The following is a 16,350-nucleotide window of genomic DNA, read 5'->3' on the forward strand; positions in this document are numbered from 1 at the left end:
TAATGGTTGGGATTTCAGGAGGACTAAAACTCAATTCATTAAACAAATTTGAGGCAATTAGAAATTAAAAATAGAATGGGGCTGATATTCAGACCGCAGGAGTTAGCCGAGCTAACTCCTGCGGTCAGTGCCAAACCCAGATATTCAGTGCTGGGCTATTTCCGGTGACTGGCTTGAAAATCTGGTTAATCTTTGGCCAGTTTGAACATAACCGGCTGTGTTGATATTTAGACTTAGCCGGTTATGTTCAAACTGGCCAAAGATACCCTAAGTATTCACTTGGCCAAATAGAGCCGCTAAAGTGGGGCTGAAAATTGATGGATAATCGATTATATCCGCAGATATAACTGGCTAACCGCTATCTGGAGATATTCAGTGGGAGATAGCTGGCTATCCCCCGCTGAATGTAGCCAGATAGCCAGTTATGAGGCATTTAACCTGCCAGGTACCGATCCTGGCCGGTTAAATGCTTTTAAATATTGGGAGGAATATATCTTAACTAGTACAGAGAGGCTCATTTTCAAAGCACAAAGACTTACAAAGTTACATAAATCTTGAAAATGAGCACCAAAGTATACCTACTAGAATATAAAGATGTCATCTTAAGGAAAAAAAAAACATCTCATACAATGCTTGAATATAATGGTGGAAAGGCATCCAACAATCCAAAACACCAACGTTTCTCTCAAATTTGATATGTAAGTTTTTCTATGATGAACACATCCCAAGCTTTCCAAACTCATTTTAATAACATAGGAGGCAACTCCCATTTCCTATATCTAGCTACAGTAGATAATGCATCAAATAATACGCAATGTATTAAATAATACTGTTTTTTTGAGTACCTCTAGTACATAAGTTGCCTCCAGTAAGAAAAAAAGATATGTGCCCATAATATGGATCATGGTTTATTAGATATGGAGGCATATTTTCAAAGCATTTAGACTTGCGAAGTTACTTTTGGAACCTGTGGAACTTTGTAAGTCTAAAAGCTTTGAAAATGAGCCTCGTGGTATACCACCTTTCCTAAATAAATAACAAGGCAGATTACAATTAAAATTAAGGAAATCAAAGGAAAGGAATGCTAGAGAAGATAAAATTTAGGGATTCATCAGAAACAGCAATGGAAAGTCTCAAATATTCTTTTCCTTTCATCTACAAGCTGCTTAGATATCAACGGAGATAATTTGCATCCTTTACTCTGCTCTCCCCTTAAACACTCCTGGCTTTCTTTTACCATTGTTGAAACTTCTCTGTTGGGATCTTTTACATGTCCTGTTTCAATAGTATCCTTCAAGGATGTGTCACTCTGAACCATGCTCTCCTGGGTGGCTGTCGGATTCTCCTCTCCCCCTGATTTAGTTTAAAAGCTGCTCTATCTCCTTTCAAGATGTTAGTGCCAGCACTCCGGTTCCATCCCGGTTAAGGTGGAGTTCATTCTTTTGGAATAAGCTCCCGCTTTCTCAGTTCCTAACAAATCTGAATCCCCTGTACCATCGTCTCAACTACTGTGGATGGTCATAATGATCTTTATTTGCCATCATCTCTAAAATTGTATTGATTTGTTATGTTCCATTTAAGGCTTCTGATTTTAGATTTTTACCAGTTAAATACCCTGATGCAAAAAAAAAAAAAAATGGGTGCTAATTGGATAAATATATTTAAAATTGATAGCATTTTCTCATTGCTATTCCGGCTTGGCTTGCATTCTCTATTTTCTTTGTGCCTTTTCTATGCTGGAAACTCGTAAGTAACACAATCGTACACATTTGAATCAACTGGAAAAGACAGCCAGTGATAGGAACTGTGGCGTGAAAATACTGATAAATACTGATTTTTGTACCGTCAAAGAACCCTTAATTTGCTGAAAGATAAATACTTAAATTTACAATTAATAAACACTTCAAGACTGAAGCTCTAGTGTATACTGAGGCATATTTTCAAAGCACTTTGGGAGGCTAAGTTCCATAGGTTTCTATGGAACTTTGGGAGGCTAAGTGCTTTGAAAATGAGCCTCATTGTCTCTTGGCTCATATTGGTTCAATAAACAGCATTAGAATCTATTAAAAAAACAAAACAAAAAAACTTGTTTTCTCCAGGGCCAAAGTGCTAAAATGTTGAGCTCAGAGTAAAATTTTTTTTTTTCTTCTATACTAAAACCTTCCTTCCATGCCAGAGAGCTTCAGTGAGTCAGAGAGCGACACCGATGACGACAGCAGCTGTTCCAGTTGCTCCGATTCAGAAGTGTTTGATGTGATTGGGGAAATAAAACGGAAGAAAGCTCATCCTGACCGGCTTCACGAGGAGCTCTGGTACAACGATCCTGGACAGGTTTGTAGGCTGAACTGAGAATATACTGATATACCATGGTATTCTTGGAACATCTTTCTCCCCAAAAGTATAGATCCGTGGGAGTATATTAAATAGGAAACATCTTCAGTATTTGAGGGATTGTTGTTTTGACTATAATTTGAACGAATAGCAAACACGGACAGTTTTTCAGCCTATGTTGTATAAAATCTGCCATACAGTTCCTCTTCTAAGATAACCATGGAAATAAAAAAGAAATTGTAGGTGCACAAGACAATGTATAAACCTTTCTTCTGTTGTGATGCATCTAACAGACAATGTTCACTTATGTGACACACTGAACACTAAAATCCACAGCTGAACAAAAAACATTAAGGAGTGGATATTCAGCCAGTGGTACTCAGCGTTATGTTGACCACCACTAGTGTTATGCCCATTAATTCAATGCTGGGCCATTTATGGGCTTTGGCATTTAATTTCTGGAACCAGATACACCATAGCCAGTTAAGTGCGATATTCAATACTTAACTGGCTATGGGGCACCACATAAAGATAGGACTGACTTTTATGCGGTCTTATTTATGCAGTGGTCTTGGCCGGTTAAGTGCTGAATATCAGCAATTAAACGATCAAGTGCCGACTTTACCACTAGAACTCCCCCAAAATAGCCATTTTTGCTTTAAGTGCTAACATTTTCAGTGGCACTAACCAGTTAGTCTTGGATTTTGACCATGAAATAGCTGAGTGAACTTCTTCACAGGTCAGAAAAAACTCCCATTCATATTTTTTTTTTCTTTTTCATGCTATATTTAAGAAATAAGTAATTTTGTATTATAGATTTCTGGATCACACTAGAGCTTTAAACTGGAAGGACATCGATTGTAGATTAAATAACGATATGATGCCTGTTTGGTGGTTGTCTCCTGTGAAGAAGTTTGCCCGGCTGTTTCATGGTCAAAATCCAAGACAAATAGCCAAACATCTGAGGTCTTTTCCTCTCTTAACTACTTGACAAAGAAGTAACCAAAACATAGCTTGCAATTGTATATATTTAGAATATTCTTCTCAAGCAAGCTATTTGCCATTTAATAGTTCAACTATAAGTAGTATACTATCAGCCTTATTTTTGAAAGTGATGGGCGCCCAGATTTCGACCCAAATCGGGAGATGGGTGCCCAAATCAGTATAATTGAAAGCCGATTTTAGGCGCCTGCAACTGCACTCCATCTCGGGAACGAACAAAGTTGACGGGGGCGTGTCGGAGGCGCGGTGATTAGTGGGTGCAGTGGACTTCATGCAGGTGGACCCAGGCCCATCCCCCCCTACCTGTTACACTTGTGGTGGTTAATGTTGAGCCCTCCAAAACCCACTGTACCCACATCTAGGTGCTCCCCTTCAGCCTTAAGTGCTATGGTAATGGTGTAGAGCTGTGGGCAGTGGGTTTTGGGGGGGCTCGGCACCCAAGGTAAGGGAGCTATGGACTTGGGAGGTATTTAACTTTTTTTTTTACTTTTTACAAGTGCCCCCTAGGGTGCCCGGTTGGTGTCCTGGCATGTGAGGGGGACCAGTGCACTACGAATCCTGGCCCCTCCCAAAACCCAATGCCTTGGATTTGTTCGTTTTTGAGCTGGGCGCCTTCAGTTTCCATTATCGCTGAAAGACGAAACCGCCCAGCTCAAATCTGCACATATCTGATGCATTTGCTGGGCACAAACTGTATTATCGAAAAAAAAGATGGGCGGCCATTTTTTTCGAAAATACGGTCTGTCCCGCCCCTTCACGTACCCATTCTTGGACATAGACGCCCATGGACATGGGCGTTCGCGTTTGATTATGCCCCTCTATGCCATACTTTGTATTATTATTTGAATATTTTTACTGCTGTAATTGCCTATTGCTCATGTTTGATCTATTCTTACTGTATACCGCCTTGAGTGAATTCCTTTAAAAAGGCAGTAAATAAATTCAAATAAATACATTAATTAAATAAAATAACCTGGGTAAGTTAGTCACAGATATAGCAGGCTTAAGATATCTGAAATAAGGTATTCTGCTATCTTTAATTGGCTATATTCAGCAGCACTGACTTATAGAAACATAGAACATGACAAGAAAGACGGGGGGCTCATTTTCAAAGCACTTAGCCTTCCAAAGTTCCATAGGTTTCTATGGAACTTTGGAAGGGTAAGTGCTTTGAAAATATGCCTCTGTGGCTTAGCCAGTCCAGCTCAATAGCAGCACCAGCTCATCCAGACTATCCTTTCAAATACTCAATTTGCTTCTAGGATATCTTGATATATAGGGACCCTTTTCTAAGGTGTGCTAAGCCCTAATTCTGGCTTAGTAAGCCAAAAAAGACTTACCATAGGGTGACCTAAAACATCTTGCGGTAATTTTCCCTTTTGCTCATGCTAACCAGGCAGTATTTATTTGTTTGGAATTTCTTTTTGGAGGTGTCATAGGGGTAGAGAATGGGCGTGGAAACACTATTCAGGTAGTGGGGTCATCTTCGACTCCTCTCTCTCTGCACATATTCAACAGACTGCTAAAACCTGTCGTTTCTTTTTCTATAATATCACCAAAATTTGTCCTTTCTGAGCACACTAGCAGAACCCTTATCCACACTCTTATCACTTCTTGTTTCAACTATTGCAACTTGCTTTTCACAGGTCTCCTACTTAGCCATCTCTCTCCTCTTCAGTCTGTTCAAAATTCTGCTTCACGACTTATGTTCTGCCAGTGTCGCTATTCTCATATTAACACCTCAAGTCACTTCACTGGCTCCCTATCCGTTTCTGCATACAGTTCAAACTCCTCTTATTGACTACAAGTGCATTCACTCTGCAGCTCCTCAGTACCTCTCCACTGTTATCTCTTCTTACACTCCTCCCCTGGAACTTTGTTCACTGGGTAAATCTCTCTTATCTTCACCCTTCTCCACTGCTAACTCCAGACTCTGTTCCTTTATCTTGCTGCATCATATGTCTGGAATAGACTTCCTGAGCAGGTACATCAAGCTCCATCTCTGGCCGTCCTGATCTAGGCTAAAAGCCCACCTTTTTGATGCTGCTTTTAACTCCTAACCCTTACTAACTTTTCTCTCCAAATTACTTGAGCGTGCTGTTCACCGCCGCTGCCTTGATTTTCTCTCTTCACATGCTATTCTTGACCCACTACAATCTGGTTTTCGCCCTCTCCACTCATCCGAAACTGCGCTTACTAAAGTCTCCAATGACCTATTACTGGCTAAATCCAGAGGTCAATATTCCATCCTCATTCTTCTTGATCTTTCCACTGCTTTTGACACTGTCGATCACAGCATACTTCTCGATACCCTGTCCTCACTTGGATTCCAGGGCTCTGTCCTTTCCTGGTTCTCTTCCTACCTCTCCCTCCGCACCTTTAGTGTTCACTCTGGTGGATCCTCTTCTACTTCTATCCCTCTGCCTGTTGGCGTACCTCAGGGTTCTGTTCTTGGTCCCCTCCTCTTTTCTATCTACACTTCTTCCCTTGGTTCATTAATCTCATCCCATGGCTTTTCCTACCATCTCTATGCTGATGACTCCCAAATCTACCTTTCTACCCCTGATATCTCACCTTGCATCCAAACCAAAGTTTCAGCGTGCTTGTCTGACATTGCTGTCTGGATGTCTCAACGCCATCTGAAATTAAATATGACCAAAACCAAGCTTCTCATTTTACCCCCCAAACCCACCTCCCTGCTCCCTCCGTTTTCTATTTCTGTTGATGGCTCTCTCATTCTCCCTGTCTCCTCAGCTCGAAACCTTGGGGTCATCTTTGACTCTTCTCATCTCCTTCTCTGCTCATATCCAACAGATTGCCAAGACCTGTCGTTTCTTTCTTTACAACTTCCGTAAAATCCGCCCCTTTCTTTCCGAGCACTCTACCAAAACCCTCATCCACACCCTTGTCACCTCTCGTTTAGACTACTGCAATCTGCTTCTTGCTGGCCTCCCACTTAGTCACCAGTCCCCTCTACAGTCAGTTCAAAACTCTGCTGCCCGTCTCGTCTTCCGCCAGGGTCGCTTTACTCATACTACCCCTCTCCTCAAGACCCTTCACTGGCTCCCTATCCATTTTCGCATTCTGTTCAAACTTCTTCTACTAACCTATAAATGTACTCACTCTGCTGCTCCCCAGTATCTCTCCACACTCGTCCTTCCCTACACCCCTTCCCGTGCACTCCGCTCCATGGATAAATCCTTCTTATCTATTCCCTTCTCCACTACTGCCAACTCCAGACTTCGCGCCTTCTGTCTCGCTGCACCCTACGCCTGGAATAAACTTCCTGAGCCCCTAGGTCTTGCCCCATCCTTGGCCACCTTTAAATCTAGACTGAAGGACTTCCGGTGGAGCTGAGCAGCGGGATGGACGTCGCGGTGTGAGCTCCGATCCGCCCGCATGGAGCCCCCGACTTTAGAGCTGCTGAACCCGCGCCCGAACGCCAAATGAATATCGGGGAGTAGCAAGAACACAAACGAACATAAATAGTGAAGTTAAGAACGCCGTGGCCGTTCACCGAAAGGGCAAACAACACCTTAACTGAATGAGTGCCTGTACAAGATGGCGGCGGAGGCCGAATCACGAGGCTCATAACGGCCCTCCTTGGTGGTAAGCGTGAGAAGGGATCAACCAGATGGGAGGAGGAAACTTGAACCAGCTGTGGAAGGCAGCGACGGCGAACGGGGAGGACCACGAAAAAGACCCGAGTAAGGGTGGCGCCCTCACGGAGGTGGGGCGGGAGAGCTGGTAAGCCCAATTTCAATTTTTGAAAGGAGAGCTTGAGGGGCCCGCAGGGCGGAATAGCCAAGGATCAAAAGCAAGACCAATTTCGACCCCCTGAGATTGAGGAATTTATAATTACGCCCGCAAGTCTGGGAGATGATTCTGTAGTTTACCTAGGTGCCCTGACCAGGAGGACGTTTTAGAAATATCATACCAGATGCGAGGGACATGAACTGAGACTCTGATATACCTACAAGGTAACTTGAGGGCCCGGGACGCAGTGCTGGTAGAGGCCTCGCAATAAATAATAGTTCAGTGAGACTTAAAGGTGCGAGGAGGTCATAAGTGGCTTATTTAATTGTGTATGGAGCAATACTTGAAGCCCATGCCACCAGGGACTACCCGCAGAGGAACAAAATTTGATAAGGAAAAAGTATCACCTTTTAAGACTGGCCACAAAATGGCGGACTCGAAAAGTGTGTATGAGGGAGAATTTACGGACAAACAATTGGCGCAAATAACAGCGGCGGTGAGTGCTGCCCTAAATCCACGATTTGACTTATTGGCTGGACAATTAAAAAACCTTGAATCGTCTGGGGCCGAAATGGAGAAGAGAGTGGGAGAAGCCGAAAATCGGATTGCAGCCGCAGAGGACTCTTGTTCTCAGAATACGCAGGAATTAACCAGGCTTCGGGCACAGCTTAAATCGCAACAGGAAAAAATAGAAGACATGGAAAACCGTGCCAGAAGATGTAATTTGAGAATTGTGGGGCTGCCGGAAAAGATTCCTGAAAAAGCACTTGGGCAACTGTTAGAACAATGGTTAAAAAAAGAACTGGCTCTCTCTGATAGCCGAGGAGAGCTGTGCATTGAACGAGCCCACAGGTTGGGGCGTTGGCAACCCAACCTGCAAAGGCCAAGAATAGTCATCATTAAAGTGCTCAATTACCTGCATAAGGAAGAGATATTAAGGGGCTTTCGACTGAAGAGGGACTCACTTGCATATGAGGGGAACCTGATTAAGATTTTTCAGGACTATTCGGCGGGGGTGCAAGAACAACGACGCCGTTTTCACCCAATATGCTCTGCACTGGTATCCAAGAATACTAAATTTATGCTACTTTATCCAGCCGTCCTAAAGATCCAACATGGAAGTCAATGGCGCTCCTTTCAAAACGCACAAGAGGCCCAGCAGTTTCTGGATGTAGAAATGAAAAAGCCAGATACATGACTTTGGGAAGGACTGTGAGTTGAGCAGGACATTTGAGGCCCCCCCTCCTCCCCGGGATTCTCAACTTGGGGAGAGGGGGTGAGGGGCCTGGATAGGTGGATGTGGTGGGAGTTGCACTCAAAGTCTCTATTCGAGATTTGGATCATTGATGTATAGTAGTTGCAGATGTTATGATATACACTCAGGGGGCAGTTGATATTCGCCCGGAATTGGGTCTATTTGGGCTAATGGTTGATACTCCCTTGAGGGATGAGGGGTTTAGAAATAAGAAGATCATAGCTAAAGTAGGGGCTTTATGGGGCGAGAGAAGTCTAGGGTATGAAGGGGACCTGGAAGTGTGATAAACGGGGACGAGGGGAGAAGGGAGGGATGGGAAGAGGCTTGAGGCAGGGGAGAGGGGTAGGGAATGGGAGGGATACAAGCTATTTGTGTGTATGTAAGGAGACTGAGTGGGATGTCTGGAGTGATGGGAGAATGGGGAAGGACTGGAAGTTAGTGCTGGGGAGGTGGTGGCTGGGACGCCTCCCTGGCATGATTGCTGGAAGATTGCATGGAAGCATTGACCGACAGATTGGGATTACATGACTTCTTTACAAATTATAACTTGGAACGTGGGGGGTATCCACTCGCCTGTTAAAAGACAAAAAATTTTAAAAACACTTAATGATCAACAGGCATCAGTTGCATTTCTGCAGGAGACACACTTAACAGGAGCAGAACATGCCAAACTGAAGCGCTGGTGGGTTGGGGAAATTTTTGAATCTCCGGCAGTGGGGGGAAAAGGAGGAGTGATCACACTGGTACGCAAAGGCATACATGTGAAGGTTATTAAGATTGTAAAAGATGCCCATGGTAGATATGTACTGGCATCCCTAATATTAGATCGACAGCCAGTAGTGTTATGTAACATATATGCTCCCAACACGTATGAAAAGCGATTCTATCTACAATTAACTCGAGCACTGCAAGGACTAGGAGAGGCCCAGATTATAATGGGAGGAGATTTCAATGAGGCAGCGGACCCATCATTGGACAGGTCCAACCCATCGAGGAGGGAGCTGGCCAGGCCCGGGAGAGGTATAGCAGGGTTGGAAGAGGCGTTTGTGGTGGTGGACGTGTGGAGAACCTTGAACCCGTTAGAACGGGATTATACCCACTTGTCGAGAGCACACGCCTCTTTATCTCGTATAGACTATATACTTGTAACTGGGGACTTGTTTACACAGGTGGAAACAGCAAAAATTGGGCCAATAATGATCTCAGACCACGCCTGGGTAATGGTGAGATTGCAGATAAAAGGGGAAAGGAGAGAGGCTTTTGTATGGAAATTCCCAACTTGGCTGTACCGGGACAATCAATTTTTACCTCACTTGATAAAATGTTGGAAGGATTTCAGTGCCAATAATGAGAGTCACAGGACAGACCCAGTGCTCTATTGGGAGGCAGCTAAAGCTGTACTTAGGGGGGAGATCATAGCTTACACAAGTTTTAAACGGAAAGCGAGAAAACAGATTGGAGAAGAGGGTGACTAACTTACGGAGGCAATACAGTGTAGACCACTCACAGAGAATAAGGGTGCAACTATTAGAGGCGCAGCAAAGTCTAAATGAATTGATGCATCGTACAGTCCAGAGGTCTATGGCCTATTATAAATACCACCTTTACAAATTCGCTAATAAAGGAGGGGGTTTTTTGGCACGGATCATGGGTAGGAAAGCAGGTTATCAGAAGATACTTACATTAAAAGACCGCCAAGGATTACTAGCAAATAAAGATAGTGAAATCTCCGGAATCTTTAAAGAGTTCTTTTCTAAATTATATAAACCACAGGAAGATCTGGTCACACCTAGTGCGGCTTATTTGGCTAGTGTTGAGTTACCCAAAGTGGATGATGAGGAACTGAGGGTGCTGAATGCAGATATCACTATAGATGAAGTGATGTGGGTAATTAAACAAAGCCCCTTAGGGAAGGCACCAGGTCCTGATGGACTGAGGAATGAGTTCTACAAGTTATTGCAGACAGAAATTGGCCCAGTATTGACCGAGGTCTTTAACATATCAGTCCAACGAGAATTACTGCCGCTACATATGAATCAGGCCCATATAACGGTATTGTTGAAGCCGGGTAAATTGGCGCAATGCCCAGAATCTTACAGGCCCATTTCACTATTAAATTCGGAGGCAAAATTTTTGGCCAAACTGCTAGCTAATAGGCTGGCTAGATATCTTCCCTCCTTAGTAGAACACCCACAAGTGGGATTTGTAAGGGGCAGGAAAATAGCAAAGAATATGAGGAGGATAATCTTAGCGTTGGAAAAAACACGAAGGGAAGGGTTACCAACAATGTTAATTAGTTTTGATGCCGAAAAGGCATTTGATAGGGTGGATTGGGGATTTCTTTTTGAAACACTCAAAGCATATGGTATAGGCGGATTCTTCCTGCAAGCAGTTAAAACTCTGTATACTGACCCTAAAGCGAGAATCCTGGTAAATGGTATAGTCTCGGATTGGTTCCCTATAGGTCGAGGAACGCGCCAGGGATGCCCTCTATCACCACTTCTCTTTGTCTTAACACTTGATCCACTGATAAGAGAGATAAGCAACAATATTGATATAACGGGAGTCCATATCCAGGAAAGGGAATTTAAAATAGCAGCATTTGCGGACGACCTATTAGTCCTGTTGACGAACCCCATGACTTCTTTGAGACACCTTATAGAAAGCATAAAGGAATACGGGGATTATTCTGGATTTCATTTAAACTTGATGAAATCGGAGGCATTGGCGAGTCAGGAGATAGGGAGGGAAGCCTGGGTACAGTTCCCGTTACGGTGGGCGACAGGATCATTTAGATACCTAGGTTTTCAATTAACATTGGATCCTATGCAGCTTTATGCTGCTAATATTCCCAAGTTATTGCGAGATACGAGGGAGCAATTGGCCAAGTGGAACTCCCTACCATTGTCACTTTGCGGTAGGATTCATTTATATAGAATGCTGGTGTTTCCAAAATGGTTATATATATTGCAAGTACTGCCTTTATGGTTATGGAAAAAAGATTTGAGGGCGCACCAGAGGCAGGTAGCTAGATTTTGTTGGGCAGGGAAGAAGGCAAAGCTTAAATGGGAATACCTTAGGGGGACTCAAGGGAGCGGAGGGTTAGGTATGCCAGACATGCGACTATATAATCAAGCGTGTCTCCTAAGACATTTAAGAGACTGGATCTTAGGAACTAGTACATATACAGATTTACAGTTAGAAAATAAGTATTTTAGTCCTTGGCACCTTAATTACTTAATACACGCAAAAACTGGAAATCTCCCTCAACAGGTTAAACACAGTCTACTGCTACAGCCTTTAAGACATTTATGGAAAGTGATAACCAAACTTTGGGGGCATAGCGCAGAGAGTAGTGTGATGTTGCCCATTGTTGGTAATGGGGCGTTCTCACCGGGGCGGGAAAGTAAAATTTTCAGAGATTTGGGGAAGCGGGGAGTGATATTGTTGGGGAATTTTTTATTAAAAGACGGGACAATAATGCCTTATTCTGAGTTTGAGAAACACTACTCGGGAGGATTGTTAGCAAAATTAGCTTATCATCAACTTTCTCACTATGTGCGTAGTCTCCCCACTGTAAGCCTCTTGCCAGGATTTGAAAAGTAAATCCAGGACTTCCTGACTGGGGACGCAGCAGGACAGATATCAGTGTCCTGGTTTCATAAAGTACTGGAGGGGAAGCAACCCAAAAGAGATGTTAAGTTGGTTGCTGAAAGATGGAGTCAGGAGGTGGGAAGTCGAATAGCAGAAGGGAAGATACTAGCAGCGCTTCAGGGAGGTGTGAGGGTGGTGAACAGTGCCGAATTGCAGGAATGTCATTTTCGAACTGTACACAGGGCATATTTCTCGATGAAGCAGGCTTGGTACGCAGGGGCGGTGGAAACAAGTAAGTGTCCTAAATGTGCGACAGTGGGTGCCTCATTTTACCATGGCATGTGGCAATGTGGAGAGATACAAGGGTTTTGGTCAGCTCTCTCCCGATTTATAAGCTGGGTTCTGGGGCATCAAGTGGTCCTGTCCTTTGAAGGGATGATACTGAGTTCTATGATGGTATGGAATAAGGGAACGCTTGAAGAAAAGATATTTCTTAGTAAGCTCTGTATTCTGGGGAAAAAATGCATCTTAAACTGTTGGACTGTAGATAAAGGTCCCTCGTTTTGGTATTGGAGAAATAAGGTGCACGAACTCATGTTATGGGAAATGCAAGATGCCCGCAACACGCCAAAGAGGCGGCTGCGATTTATAAAAATTTGGAAGGCGTATATAAATAAAATATCCCCACGAGCAAGGAGTCAAGTCCTGAATACTTTAGGGTAGCTGGAGTGCTTGAACGAGAGTGGAAAGAGCGTGAAGTTAATTGTTAAGTCAGACATCATTGCTAAGTGGTAGAGTGCATGAGAAGGGAGGGGGGAAGGGGAAGATCAATAAAAAGCCTCTGAGATTTTGATGATACAGTTATGTTAATGAAGGTCTTAATGTTAGATGCAATGTGTTAAGAATGTTCTAGATGCATAGAACCTATGAACTTCAGTAACCATACGGGGATGGAGGGGAAGGGGGGAAGAGCAGAGAGTCTGAGGGAGGGGGGAGGGGAGTAGTTGGGATGGGACTGTTATAGTGGGTAAAGAACAGTGATAATATTAAAGAGTTATGTTCTAACGTGTTACTTTGGAAGGGACTTGTGTTTGTTTTGCTTCGTGAATATGTGTGAATATTTAGAACAAAATGTATGAAGATGAACAGATAAGGATGGGGATATGTAGGGTATAAAATGATGACTGTCTATACGAGTTAAACTCTACTAATCTATGAGGTGAGATAGAGAGGGAAGTATGGTTACTGTTGAGAATATGTTTGTATTGATTTATCATCAATAAAAACTGTTATTATTAAAGTAGAGGGGAGGAGGGAGGGTTAGGGGGGATGGGAAAAAAGGTCAAAAAGATTGATGATGGACTTTATTATTGTATTTCTATTTTGAAAGTTTGATGATGGTTTTTTATGGTTAAACCAGATATTGGATGTGGTTAATTTTGTCTTCATCAATAAAAATGTTGAAATATAAATCTAGACTGAAAGCCCACCTCTTTAACATTGCTTTTGACTCGTAACCACTTGTAACCACTCGCCTCCACCTACCCTCCTCTCTTCCTTCCCATTCACATTAATTGATTTGATTTGCTTACTTTATTTATTTTTTGTCTATTAGATTGTAAGCTCTTTGAGCAGGGACTGTCTTTCTTCTATGTTTGTGCAGCGCTGCGTACGCCTTGTAGCGCTATAGAAATGCTAAATAGTAGTAGTAGTAGTAATTCCCACCTTAAGTAATTCCCTTATCTCTTATTTGTCCTGTTGTCTGTTCTAATTAGACTGTAAGCTCTGTTGAGCATGGACTGTCTCTTTATGTCTAGTGTACAGCACTGTGTACATCTAGTAGCGCTATAGAAATGGTAATTAGTAGTAGTGCGTTCACTGGTAAGTGCTCCTACATTAATTATTTGCAGTTGCCACATGCTAATAATATTAGTGCATAACCTGCAAATAAACAAATTAAAATGTCCTATTTTATGGACCTGCTAGAAATTGGCTTAGCTTAAAGTCCTGTGTTGGGACGCGCTAAGCCCATTTCATAGCACATCATAGTAAAAGGCCCCTTAGTTCTTGTTCCACTGGCTGCCACACTGCCCCAAAACTTAATAGATATATTTCCATGTTTTTATTTCAATCGTTTTTATTGATGGTAGGTGTAAAGCATCTTTTACATGTCAAAGCGTCAAGAAACTAATCCAATAAACAGTCAAATTCAACAGGCTCAACACCATCGTAACCCCTTTTCGCCCTCAGTGTTTACTCCCCTCCCTTCCCCCCACATACCCCTGATCAACGTGTAACAATAAAACATTTCTTGTGTAAGTCTGCTTAACTTTATCGCACTCAGCCTCTAGGATACACTATAAATCTGGCAGTGGCTCCATCTGACTCCAAGCGTCCAACTGGGGACTGTACTCTTATGGCACCCAGTTGATAAGCAACATCTCAAGCAAGTGTGAGCCACTGTTCATTGATCCAAGTTGTACCCGGCTGAACATCGGAGTCGCTTTCAATGTCAAACCCTTACTGATACCTCAGCACTACAATCTCCAAGATCCCTTTAACTAACAAGGTGTAAGGTGGCAAAATAAAAGCCAACAGGCACTACCAGCTAGTGGATCTCGAACCAAACCCTGCACTCTAAACCCTCCCCCTGCAAACCACCCTGCCCCCATCCCTCCCCTCCCCCCGAGTTTCCATGGTGTACCGATCAGCAATTCAGAACTCTACTGCGTGCCACTGGGGTCAATGAATCCCAAAAGGGTGCCCACCTCCTACAAAACTCTTCTCTTCTGGCCGATGCAAGATCCCCTACCCCCCTGCATTCCAGCTCGCACAAAGAAATCATCCTGAACCTCCATTGCTGGAAAGTTGCGGGTTCCGCCACTATCCATTGAATTATTACTTTCTTGCCCATAAGCACCACCCGCTTTAGGAATGGCCTGAGCCCAACTACCCCTGGGGTCGCTATTTGGAATAAATCAAACAGCTGGGATGCGTGTGGCGTACAAGTCACTCCCCAGAGAGCCGACACATGCCCCACCACACGCTTCCAAAACGCCAATACGCGCGGGCACTGCCAGAACATGTGTCCAAGGCCCGCCGGGGAGTGTGCGCACTTAGCACAGGCATCGTCCATACGCATGGCTGCCCTCATCTCCCTGTGCGGGGAAAAATACATTCGCATTACAAACTTGTAAAGGGTTTCTCGCAGCGTCACATTGCAGACTCTTATGTATCAACACCGCAACTCCCCCTTCTTACCGTTGGCTGACACAAAAAAGCAGTCCCTCACCCATCGCTGTTTTAACTTTAAGTGTTCTACGTCAGATAATTTGGTTTCTTGTAAACAGGTCAGTGAGACATTGTGACACTGGAGGGTAGTTAAAATTTTTGTACGTTTAATAGGAGAAGTGATGCCACACACATTCCAAGATATTATTCTAGGCACTGGTAGTTTAGCCAGGATTTCTAATCTGCACTCTAACAAAAATCCAATCTCGCCGAGGGTCCAGAACTCTCGGGTGCCCAACCTTCGCCCCAGAGCCCAAAACCCTGACACATCTTGCAAGAATCTCTCTTACCCCCTCAACACCCAACACAGCACTACCATCCCCTTCGGACACCATGGAATACCCGAGACCCAGTTGCCCTGCCCCCCTCCCACAATCCAACCTCGCCACCCCCCCCCATTCCTGACCCCACCCCTATACCTCTCAGAACCATTCTCCTCCATGTAGCCACAGAGAAGCCTGTCCGTGATCACGCAATGATACCAGGAGGAGTCTCATCCTCACTCATAATCAATTCTTACCCATTAGCCACACCTAGAAGTTAAAGGCACCCTCATCCGTTCGTCTCTCATACACCTCCCCTCTCCCTACATTCCCACTGACTGTGTTTTGTAACTCTCCCCGTATTGTCCTTACACACCTTACACTTATATACCCCACCCCTGCTCAACTCACCGATCAAACCGCACTACCCACCTCACACTTAACCTTACTCACTGCCAGACACTCACGCATCCCCAACTCACCCACCCTCCAAGAAACTCTTATACGTGATTCTGTAATACCTTAAGGATAACTCTGAAAAACAGTGCTTTAAAAATGTCCACATGCAAGTCCAGCCCCGTCATACCAGCTCGCCGGGGCGATACTCTCAGCCTGTACACTCCGGCCGCTGTCACGTCTCCTCCTGACTCACTCTCCCGCCGCTTGTTGTTCCGGGACTCCGTTGAGCCAGGTCATCGCACTCTCCGGTGTCTCGTGTGAGCGCCACTGCCCATTGTGCTAGATTTTTAGCACCGCGGGATAGCGAACTTGGAATTTATATTTCCTTTCAATCAAACGGGTGCAGACCTCAGAGTATTGGCGGCGCTTCTCTGCAAGCGGCGCAGAGTAGTCTTGAAA

This window comes from Microcaecilia unicolor, unplaced genomic scaffold (genome assembly GCF_901765095.1).
Source record: "Microcaecilia unicolor unplaced genomic scaffold, aMicUni1.1, whole genome shotgun sequence".
Classification (NCBI taxonomy): domain Eukaryota; kingdom Metazoa; phylum Chordata; class Amphibia; order Gymnophiona; family Siphonopidae; genus Microcaecilia; species Microcaecilia unicolor.